This window comes from Mytilus californianus, unplaced genomic scaffold (genome assembly GCF_021869535.1).
Source record: "Mytilus californianus isolate M0D057914Y unplaced genomic scaffold, xbMytCali1.0.p SCAF_1, whole genome shotgun sequence".
NCBI classification, from domain to species: Eukaryota; Metazoa; Mollusca; class Bivalvia; order Mytilida; family Mytilidae; genus Mytilus; species Mytilus californianus.
Genome location: NW_026262581.1, coordinates 73,664,183 through 73,676,267, shown reverse-complemented (window position 1 = coordinate 73,676,267; position 12,085 = coordinate 73,664,183). Strand labels below are relative to the sequence as shown.

The 12,085-nt window shown below is 31.4% G+C and overlaps 1 protein-coding gene across 2 annotated transcripts in view; it reads left to right on the top strand.

Annotated features, from left to right (window-relative positions):
- The window catches only part of LOC127723908 (protein Wnt-5a-like), a 67,747-nt gene that overhangs the window by 15,255 nt on the left and 40,407 nt on the right, over nt 1–12,085 (top strand). Inside the window, exon 1 of one of the 2 annotated variants that reach the window (XM_052230641.1) lies at nt 1,170–1,365. The exons of the other annotated variant lie outside the window; for it this stretch is intronic. The gene's annotated coding sequence lies outside the window, so the exon portion shown is untranslated. Of the gene's footprint in view, nt 1–1,169; nt 1,366–12,085 lie in introns of those variants that run through there. 2 annotated transcript variants of the gene reach the window in all.

Here is a 12,085-nt window from a genome sequence, read left to right as displayed (position 1 = left end):
TTTCAGTGTTAATGATTAATCTTTGATAGTCTTTGGTAAATTTGATCTACAATTTTCTAGTCTCTTGACAATTTTGAGGTTGACATTTTGTACAAACCATTTGTTCATAAATGTTAAAGATCGTATGCATGTTGAACCATAGACCTTGTCTTGTGTAGTTTATTTGCTGTCTCATTGACATATACGCCACTTCTCCTTTTTTCTATTTAGTATTGTTTGTCAAGCAGCCTAAATTGGCTATGCATAACAAAAATTCCCCAAGTGGAGTCCTTAGGAAGTGTACACTCTCTACCCGATGTTTTATTTGTTAATTGCAACTTTTTCACATAATTCCTGTTTAGCGCTATGCTTTTTTGATCTGTTAATATAATTTTTCTAAATATGTATGAAAAATATATATTGAGCAAGATGTTTGATGGCTATAGAATTCTGTACAATACATAATGAAATATGATTTGCGACGTTATACTGTTACAACTTTGAGTACGGTAATATTGGTAATGTTTTTTGTTAAATGACTGTCTCACTATTGTTCACTTTTATGAATGAAGAGAATACCCACTTTGATTTGTAAAACCTACTTGCATTGATGTATTGGACCAACAGGGAGACGTGGTGCATAAAAGTGCATTGTTGCACCAATTTTCATTAATTCAAGTTTGCAATTTTAATTGCTTCATTATGTATGCAATTATTTTTTTAGATAATGAATAAAAATTGTAAATAACAGCAAAAGATAATTAATCCAAAAAGAGTTGTCAATTTGTATACATTGAAAAATAAATGACCCCAAGACAGTGTTTTGAGAACAACACTTTGTTAAGCCAGATTATGATAGGTGTATTATCTATTCAACCACAATTATTTTGCAGTGTCTCGGGTTACAAAAAAGACTCCATTTTTCTATAAATTGGGGTTGATATTTACAGAATTACCTTTAGAAAACCAACAAATAATTGCTAATATAAAAACTTAAAAAAGTACGAACTCAACATGTCAAATATACTGTTAAATTGCTAAGGGGGAAGGGTCAGAGTTCATAAAAGATTAAGATCTATGATATTTACCACCTAGTTATTACAGTCATTTTTCATCCAACCAAAAACCGAAAAGAAAGGTGTCAATCATGCTGCTAGTCAATTGGACATCATTTTTGTCGTAAAGTTGTCCTGTCAATTTAATATGTTTTGAGTGTTGATGTGTTTCACATGGAAGACTTTTGATTAAACAGTGAAAATTTCTTAAAGGTTGATATATTTTAGTTTAGAAATGTTCAATAAACAGGGATTATATTTTCATATTCTGTGGACTGCGATGCCAGCCGATTAAACTGAATTTGGCTTATAAGCATTATAGTAATTTTTGGTGAGTAGAAACTTTATTTCACGTGTTTATTAAGTACATAGTTGTGGTTTGAAATATTAAGTTACACAATCTCATGAAAAAAATGTATTCGTATTTAAAAATTGTTTATGCTTTTTAACCAGAAGCCATCAAAGATTTATAGCTTCATATTTATGTATTAATTACTTTAAATTTGCATTTCTATTCTACTTAAATTTAAAGTTGCCTGCAATATTCGATAAGAGAGTTTGCTTCAAGGTAAAAGTTGACACTAAATTTTACCTGGTTACAGGTATAAAATAAAAAAATTCCAAAGTAATTGAATCCATGTTTTGTCAATAAAACAATGACAGTTGATTTTTATCGCCCAAGATACAGAAACCTTCCGAAAATATTCCCGACTGTTTCAACATATTTAATTATTTGAAAAATCAATAAAACTGCGTTTTCGACATTCCATTTAGTTATATGCTAAGTGTAATGATGAGATAGCTAAACCGTTTGTGAAATAAATGCACATTTCGTATCAATAAATTGAAAGCTACTCATTTTCCATGTTGACAGATTTTGGACATATTTTCTCAATTTCCGCATGCTTTTTATTTTTAAAGTAATACTATGTTAAGATGAGAGAATAAGAAAAAAATCTGTATAAAATTTAAATGTACAATTTGCATAATTATTTAAGATCATTGGAGCGATTTTATGTTCCCAACTCAGTGATATGTTTTTGTTTAGTTAACTGGTTATTTTTTTTTTACTGGTTTGCTTTCGCCACCTGTCGTTATCTGATCACTTTACAATGTCCAGTGGACTTATTTATGGTTTAAGCTGTCCGAAGTCACTCCTGAATGTAGACTTCAGATAAAATATTATATTTCAAATGATGGCCATACTCAAAATGGATGAGATATTTGCCACTGGAAGTAATTAAGAAAAGAAACACAGAAAGATATATTGGTTCTCTACAATTTTGATTATCAGAAATTATGTTTTTAGGAAGTAGTATCAAAACTTAGCCTTCAGAAAGCTGTCTAGAAAAGTCTGTTGCCCTTCCTTCTAAATTTGGGAAAGACTTCGTGACGTAAATTGTATCAGTATACCACAGAACCACACTTATTCTGAATTTTGCTGGCGACAACTTAATCATCAAGCTAAATTCATCTACAGAGATACCATTACTAATTTGATGAATCCTTTTTAATAGTGAGATAGATTTTGCACGTTTGTCCTTGTATCTAATAATTGCAATACACATGTAAAATAAATCAATCAGCTGACAATTTAGCCAGTCATACGTCATACAAATAGAACATAAATGATTAAAACACGAATAGGTTTGTATGATACTGATTTCAGTGCGCGTGACTCGCTTTGGACAATGATCCTTTATCAGTAACGCTCAAGACTGGGAGTCAAGCAAATAACTTTTGGACAGTAACTGGATGGTCACAGTTTGGTACCGTCCAGGATTGCAACTAAAACTTGGATGTTGTATAAAATATTCTGCAAAGTACCAGTTTCCTGGAAGAAAAGACCACAATTTTTTGCATGTGTTTTCTACTGCCAAATATATACTAAGATGACTTGCAAGGTTTCACTTCTCTTTTACCTTAAACTTTCTAGTTTCTGTATATTTGTTAGATAACATGTACTTAAGACTGTCGTCCAGTGGTTGTCTTTGGTTGCCATTTGTTCTTTTTGTTAAATGTTATTAGCTAAAATCGGAACATTGGTTTTCTTTATTGAATTGCGTTTGTTATCCTTTTATTTGTCCTTGATGGATAGTTTTCTCATTGCCAATCACACCACATCTCCTCATTTTTATATTAACAAGAAAAGTATATAATACTTCTATAGTTTCAAGTCAAACCATTCCAACAACAACAACTACAAAAGCAAGAGAAGGCTTTTTAATTTTAAAATTGAACTCGGAAATTTATGTGTAGAAAATTTAACACCTGTTAGTTTGTGAGATTTATGTTGAAGAATTGAAACATGAATGAATTACACATCGGCATTTTATTAGAGTAAAATATTAATACTTATGCTAGTCATGACAAAAAATTAGCATATACAATGTGGTTTATAACGTTTTATACAACATAATTGATATATAAATAGCTAAAATATTCAAGGATACTGACTAATAGCCAATCTATCTTATGAATATTGAAAGCATAATAAGCTCGTTCAACTTTTTTTTATGATAAGGACCGCCATATTTCATCAAATTAGCAAATACCGACTAAATCTCTACCCATTAATGCCAAGGTATAGTAAATTTAGAATAAAACTGTATAATGTTTTAAATTAGATTTTAAAAACCTGAATATGATTTGATAACTTGATAAAGACAGAAGAATCTAAGTTTTGCAGTTAATATATTGAGTGATTGGGTGCCCTTTAACACACCGGGTATTATGATCCGAAATCCGGAGAGGGATTTCTGATCGGTGTACCCGGTGTGTTAAACAACGTTTTCAAGGATCGCTATGACGTTGCGCACGATGTTGGTACCAATTCCATTTTGCTATAGATTAGCATAAAAATAAATACGTAGACTGGTCAGTTCGATAAAAATATAGTGATTTCTGATTGAATTCATTCCATTAGACTTGAAATTAAAGAAAAAAAGGAACCAAAATTTAAAACACCAGGAATTATAACACTTAATTATCCCATTTTTACGCAAAAACGTAATGTCCAACGTTTCATTTTGTGTGCAAAAGATCAGAGTTCCGTTTCTCTCCTACGGTATTTTTTCTCTGACCATCGTAAAACTTCACAATAATATTGCTATCGTTATAATTATTCGCGTGTTAAAGCAAAATCAATATCACTGAAACCTTAATCCGGAAAATGTTATTTTTGTAAACGGTCTGAAAAATGTCCAACCGTATGCAAAGTAAGTATATTTCGGGTTTGCGCATTTATACCGTGAAATTGAAAAAGCTGAGAGAAAAATATTTATTATATTTTGAAAGTTTTTTTACTCTTCTCCTGGTTCATGATATTTTTTTGCCGGAAACCATGCGTATAGTTTCTATTGCAATGACTTCAAAAAGTATAGCCATCTTGTCCCAACGAAAAAAACGCTGTATTTTCTTTAAAATTGAGGTTTTAACCAGCTGTCTTTCAAATAAGCATAGTTAGATCATAAAAAATAAAACTTGGCGGTAAAGGTTTTTCTGTTTTTCTTCTTAAACAATATAGTGTTTAATATTTTTTCGTTAGGCAACAAGGTTTTTAGATCGTTTCAAAAAGTATAGCCGTTTTGTCCCAACGTTCGCAAAACGTAATTGATGTCATGCTCTGGTTTTTAATTTTATATCGTAATTATTTGTTTCCAGTTTAATTCGAATAAAAATAAAAATACATGTATAAATTACAATACAACCAATGTATGAGAAAGGAATAGTTTAAGTTAAAATTCAAATGTTGACCAAATGAGATCGATATAAAAAAAAATATCGGGATCTTAGGGATTTTTTTATAGCATATTTGTTTTATTTAAGGAACATTGTCTATCTGCAAGTTTTAAATCGTCAAAAGTAACATGTATATTTTTTTGTTAATAAAATAAAATAGAGAAAACCAATTGCTGGCAATTATAACAAACAAAGGATATGCCACAAAAATACGGAAATGAGAAAATTTAAAACATGAGTCCCGAATGTTTAACTTCCTAAATGTTTTGCGAAAAAGAAAGCATCGGGAAATGATAAAATATAGATAGGAAACGGAAACGGGAAGAAATGCAACAAAAGGAATAAATATGCAAAAAATAGGAGAATATGAATTCAAAATCTAATTTATATTAAAAATAAATCTGTGTAAATTTCGACATTATTGTATCGGATTCATTAATGCGAACTGCTGCCGAAAGGAAAATTATCAATTATGGCCTGGAAAGACTGACAACTCCTGTAAATGAATTTCATTAAAAAAATATCTATACGACCACTTTGAGTTTTATTTGTAAATTTATGCATTTTTTCAGACAAACCGAAATCGGTTACCAAATTCACAACAGTAAATTGACATCATCAATAATATGCTTGAACGCCTGAAACTTTCTTTGAAATCGTCGAAATCGCCTTATTTTGAGGAACGTCGTGAAACGCTAAGTAATACCAACATCGTGCGCAACGTCTATGTAAGTAGACGTCAACAATATACGTATAGAAGAAAAACAAAAATGTTGCATGTTATAGGAACATTCTCTGTTTCCTCCAAACATGAAGTCATTTTGAAGTCAAGAGTAAAACACCAATAACAAATTATACAATTATTTTCAATTACATCCTCAGTACATGTAACATCCACACCCCAAAGGTTGAATGGGAATAGTTATATAATCATCCCTGGACTTCTCCCGTTCCGGCAATTAACCTTGTTGAAGCGGTCGTCAGTTTGACTATGCTGGATGTATATATACGCAGTCACGTCCAGTCGAAATGGGGACGTTTCATCCGCAACATCATGTAGGGAGAAATTTCATGATGACTGCGAGCTGAAGCTATTACTAATATCATAAGCTTGGTAAATAAATAAAACCAATTACATGATATTTTCACACATTTCAATTCTTCGATGAAAACGGTCTCGGTGGTCTCGTGGTAGCGTGTTCGTCTAGAGTGCGGGAGGTCGAGGGTGAAAACCCCGACCGGGTTAAATGCAAAATTTGGTATTTGTTGCTTCTCCGCTAAGCATGCAGTACTAGGGAGTAAAAGCAAAGATCAGATCAGAATAATGTGTCCGAGTAGGGTGATATGTCTTCCAACTTGTGAACTAGCATGTTAGTATAAATGCAGCTCAGAGTGTCTGTCTAGTCAAGTACAAAGCAGGGTTAATATTCATATCACATTAATATGTTCTCGCCCTGAATATGCATTTAATTTGCCGCTGGAAGTTAAACAGCTATTCATCATCCTCATCTTTGATAAAAGATCATTTAGTAAGATAGTCACTCCAGATAATACACATGTACATTTGTAGTTTACATTTGTCCATTTAAATGTTACTTTTAAACAAAATAAACGCAAAAGACAGATTTCAACAATTAATTGGGCAATGCAAATCAAATTAAAAAAAAGTGTTCATACATGTATGTATAATTCTTTAAACGTACCAACTGGACTTACCCCCCCCAAAAAACAACAAAAAACAAAAAAGAAGTCTTTATCAACGTAAATCTTTCTTGAATGAGAAATAACTTCCTACTGATTTTCATTGCAACATTTTTTACTTTCTAATCAGGAATGAAAAGTTGTTTTCTGTTTATCCGTCTGAAAATAATTTTGAATAGAACATGATTTTATTTATAAAAAAGAATAAATTAATAAGCAAACTTATATTTCAGTCTTTTACATTATTGGTAATTACATGCGGTATATATATCACGTATAAAAATGATTTTGTACTATCATTTATTCATTTTGTTCTCCCTTGTACTGAAACTTTAACGTTTTAAAAGTTTTATTATTTGTATGTTTAATTGACTATTTCCAAATATTAGAACGATGTATTCTCTAAAATTGTCAAACCATATAGCGCTTCAGGTCATATCTAGCTATCGGATAATCATACACAAGTTTATCACCTTTCCAGTTTTATTTTCATCATTTTATAGAGTAACACAAGAAGCTGTAAATAAAACCGAGTGAATATGACTTCATGTGAAAACATTTTTATCTGTACCATTAATTGAGCACTAACTTTTTTAGTATTCAAAGCGCTTCAATGATTCTGTATATATATGATCTTTCTCTTGTTTAGCATAATGTAATGTAATGGACGGGAGTGCTATTAGTTACAACCATTTAACAACAATGAAAACACTTACTGAGGCTTTTAATCAAAACCACCATTGAAGAATATAAATTATCGATGAGCACTTCCGTTCAGCCTTAAAAACCACCATTGAGAAATATTAGTTGTCGTTGAGTGCTACTTCTGGATGAGTAGGTTCTCAAGAGTAGATCTAACCTGGTATCGTTTACAGTATCTGATCATCACTTGATTTATTGAAGACAAGGATAGGACGTAATATGTAATAAAATGCATGAAAGAAATTTCATTTTTGAAGGCAACTGTTTTATTTACTCTTGATATCTAGCAGTGGTTGCGTAGTTGCTTTGATTTCAGCATTACATAACAACTATTACGTCTTTACTATAGTCAATAAGGTTGTCCATACTTGGCAATTTCGATGCTTTCAAACCAATTCAACAAAAAGAAGCTTTTACTTTGATAAAGTCAAAATACAAATATTTTTCACCTCATAAATTTAGCCGTTACAAGTGTTTCCTTTTGTTTTGATGTAGAGTGGGACATTAATAGAAAATATATCTTTTTAATCTTGGAGTAGATTGTTCATTTTGTTTTGTTTGTAATAATGTCAATAATATAACAATAAATTATCTTGCTGATTTTTCTTTCTCTTCAAGACAACTGTTTAACATGTACTGCTTCTTTATTGCCATTACCATTACTAGTGACGCAACAATTCCAAATGTTTAAGGGATTTATGATGATTTTTGTTTTAATTCTGTTCAAAGTATTGAACATTCGAAAGAAAGAACCAGACACTGTAGGTATAAATTCTATATGCAAGAAAAGACAGATATTGCGAGGCGGTTGTGGTGTTTAGTAGCATACATGCATTTCTGTGAATTACGACGAATGAAACAAATTTGAATTGATTATTTTAAGTCAATATGGCTTTAAACCTTTCCTAAGCAAAAGAAGTCTTTGCTTATATCTTCAATATAGGCCGCCAAATAGTAAATGTACATGCTATCTTAAAAAAAGTAGTCTGTTATTTAAAAAAAAATCATTTGTTATCAGTGAATTAGAATTGATCATTTTTAAATCTTTGCCACTATACGATGGACCTCAAAGGGCCAGTGACAAAACAAGAGTGACAAGTCATTCAGTAACTCCTATAGATCATATCGCCAAATCATGACTACCACACTAGAAGAAATTGTTTAATGTTCCTTCATATTGTCAAAAAATCATTATCCTTTTAATTAAAACGATTAACGAGCATTTAGTAACAAAATATATATCCATTCAAACAAACGAGACTTTTTTTTTATTTGAAATATTCGTATTAAATTTTTCTCATATTATCAGCAATAATATATCGACTTCATGTAAACGGAATAATCCTATCTGAGCTACACAAATCATAGTCATTTGAGATCGGATATAGAGAGAACTCAACAAACAAGTATGTCAAATCTCTAGGATGGTAACTGTTAATCACTGGTGCTACTGTATCTTGTTAAATTATTAATTTCACTGACAATTTATCGTTTCTATAAAGCGCCACAGTGGATTCATTGATGGAGAGTATAAGTTCCAGCATCTTCGCTAGCCAAGGGTTTCGATCCACTTCCCTCCTCTCCACCCTTGGCAGATTAAGCCGACATTTGCGATAACAATGTTGCGCCATCTATCGGTAGATTAAAGTCACGCCCATTCCTAATACATTATTCTTGACCAATGGTAGCACTTGAACTCTTCAATTTGGAGGTAAAAACACGGTAGCGTCTAGATTCTACACACTTGGTAAAGCAGGAAACGAAAATATACGTTGACATTAATGCATTTGTGCAAGAAACATACACAGTAACTTCTATTAGTTGATTAAAAACATTCAAATTGTCACTAAATATAGTCGTATGTTTAGGGATGTAAAGACTTGTTGCACAATAAGCACGTGGCAATTATTTACATACACTTTCTAAATTTACACGTGATCATGCTATAGGCGCTTTTTGATTGGATGCAGTGAGTTTTGACTGCAACCAATGAAAATCATTACCTTGTGTCTCCGAATATATCTCAATCCGCCAAGGGTGGAGAGGAGGGAAGTGGATCGTAACCCTTGGCTAGCGAAGATGAAGTTCCAGAAGCTTTATTGTAAATTAATACGATTCATTTTTCTCAATGTTCTCCAAACGAACCCGACCTCTGATGAGTACGTTAACTAAGCTTATAGCTGTGGATTGGAGTCAGCATGTCATTGAGATAGCGTAACACAATTAGTTATACCACCGTGTTAAAGACTATATAATTTTCAATTGTTTACAATCGCATCAGAAATTTGCAGTCGAAATATTAAGGATAAGATTATTATTATCATTAATAATTTATCAATATTAGTATTCCTATAATATGCAAATCCTAAATCTTGAAATTGTCTTTGAGATTTTGCATAGTATATACTTAGCATTTTAGTACTCCAGCGGCGCTTTGTAAACACAAACTTTGGTGAAAAGCCACCTGCATCGTCTATATGAAGCGTGAAATTATCCAGAAACTCAAGCTTTCGTTTAATTGTTATTGTAGTAAAATCTACTAAAACACGAGAGATGTTTTCAAAAATTAAACAACAGAAACATTAAATGATCATAAATTTCAAGATTGTTTCTATACACAATTACGAAGAGAGAACTTGGTCAGGACACTTGTTAAGACTTGTTTTCAACAACAACAAAAAAAACTCATCATAGATCCCAGGCTTATTATTCCGTACACCAGACGCGGGTTTTGTCTGCATAAGTCTCAGAAGTTGCACTCGAATCAAAACAGTTGAAGAGCATTGAAAAACAAGAAACTTCGGTTCTGTGACGACAACATAAATTAGGACGCAACTGGAAATGAAAGTTTTTGGAGCTAATGAGACTTGAGTAAATCTACAAGTAGAATAATTATAATTCAAATAAATATATTATGAAAACTCTTGTTATTCTAGTTAAATATAGATGAACTGTATATTACCGATGCTCAAATCTAATAAGCCAGATTTCTTTCCACATTTTTGTGAAAATAGTGACCACTGGACGAATATTCTTTTGCATTATAAAATACGGTTTAAGGGATATTCCAATATAGCATTCGTTGGTCAAACTGTATTCGATGTGGTACGTCTGTCATTTGTTAAATATAATTGGTAACTGTTGATATCCTTTTTATGCATTATCATATCAAAATACGTGTTGACCAACTCCATATTTTTCGAATTTTGGTGTTTTAATGAAAGATGGATATCAGCCCCCAGTAATAGGATCCTTTTGATTATTTAGATATAGAGCTAATCTTTTTAGATTTTAAAGAGACTACAAATAGATCAACAATGAACCCAGAATTCCTGACCCGACACACAGAAAAAACAAAAGAAACATAAAATAACCCGAAAACGTATGACTATAAAAGGCATCAAATGTCGAGATTTTGGTTAACATGGTTTTAAAATATGGTTTTGGTTGATCTTGGGTTAATATGTTAGAAATTTGATAATCTTATATCTGAAATTAGATTGTTAGCCCTCTAAAAGTAACAGATGCTAAACCATATCGAAGTTTGAATTTTGTTTCCAGTTTATGGATATGACATTGGAATACTTTCTTGTAAAAGGTACCAGTTCAAATGTGGCATAAAAATGAACAAAATACAGATGTGAATGCTCTCTCTAGTTTTCAGTGTTTCCAAAATTTTCAATTGGGTCACACATTTTGAAATTTGACAAAGATAAAAGGTCATTATTCAAAATAATTCACCACAGTCCAGTTCAAACACGTTAATAATAAAGTAGTTCCTTATCAAAGTTATAGAACACCAGAGGTTGATTCGTTCACCGTGTGTATGTAGTTTTTTCGACGATTGCCACCAATTGTTTCAGACGTGAAGAAGTCTCCATATGTTTGCTAGTTTGCCTACAATAATCAAAACTGTAATGTGAATAACGCCATTTATATTTTTTATAGATTATATCGTGTTTGTTTTGAACAAGTAGATATTTCTATTGTATCTAGAAGTTTCTGTATATATTGATATGATTTTACATTTCAATTTCTATTCAGTATATTCTATATTGAAATTTGTTTCGATAAGACTAGTATGCGGTTAAAATCTTTCCAACAACTTTTTATTTCTTCCGTTTGGCTCATTTTAATAAAATAGTTACTTCACGAATCAATAAAACCACAAATGTTTGATAAGAAAACAATCGGTATTGTTCTCATGATATCAAAATGTAAATATGCATATGCACTTAGCAAGGTAATGTTTAATTGACAAAAAGGTATGCACGATTTAAAAATTCGTTCAAATGTCTAATTAGCATTGACCACAATGTCAAGGTCGCTAGTTTACAAATTAGTTACTTCCAATTTGTCACTCGTGTGCAGTGGAACTGAAACATACAATAGATGACATCATCTACAAAAGTCGTTACTGTTTATAAGAGTTTTAGATGGAATCAAGGTTTATTACGTATGACACATTCAGATGACACACGGTGAATCTCGTTGACAATCCGGATTGTATACATGTATATATTCCTCAATATTGCTTTTTTAACAAGTATTGGAAATAAGCGTGGTTTCATTTCATTAAGTATATTGAACAGTTTGATGTTGGAGTCATTCTCTAATTCATTAACATGTTTTAAATTGTTGCCCTGAATCATCGTTTATATTGTAATTGAAAATGGTTATTAAGGGTCTATAAGACTATAGGGAAACAGAGATTAGTCACACTCTTTAAAGATGGTGCCTTTCAAATAATTGCATATGTTAAACTTTTATCCTTATCAATGTATTCAAAACAGAATTGAAAACTAAGTGTAGGTTCTACACCGATTTGTTTTGGTTATAAACAATGTTATGAACATAATACATTCTGAGAGATGAAATTAGTTTAAGAATCTCGCTTCAAGGTATTG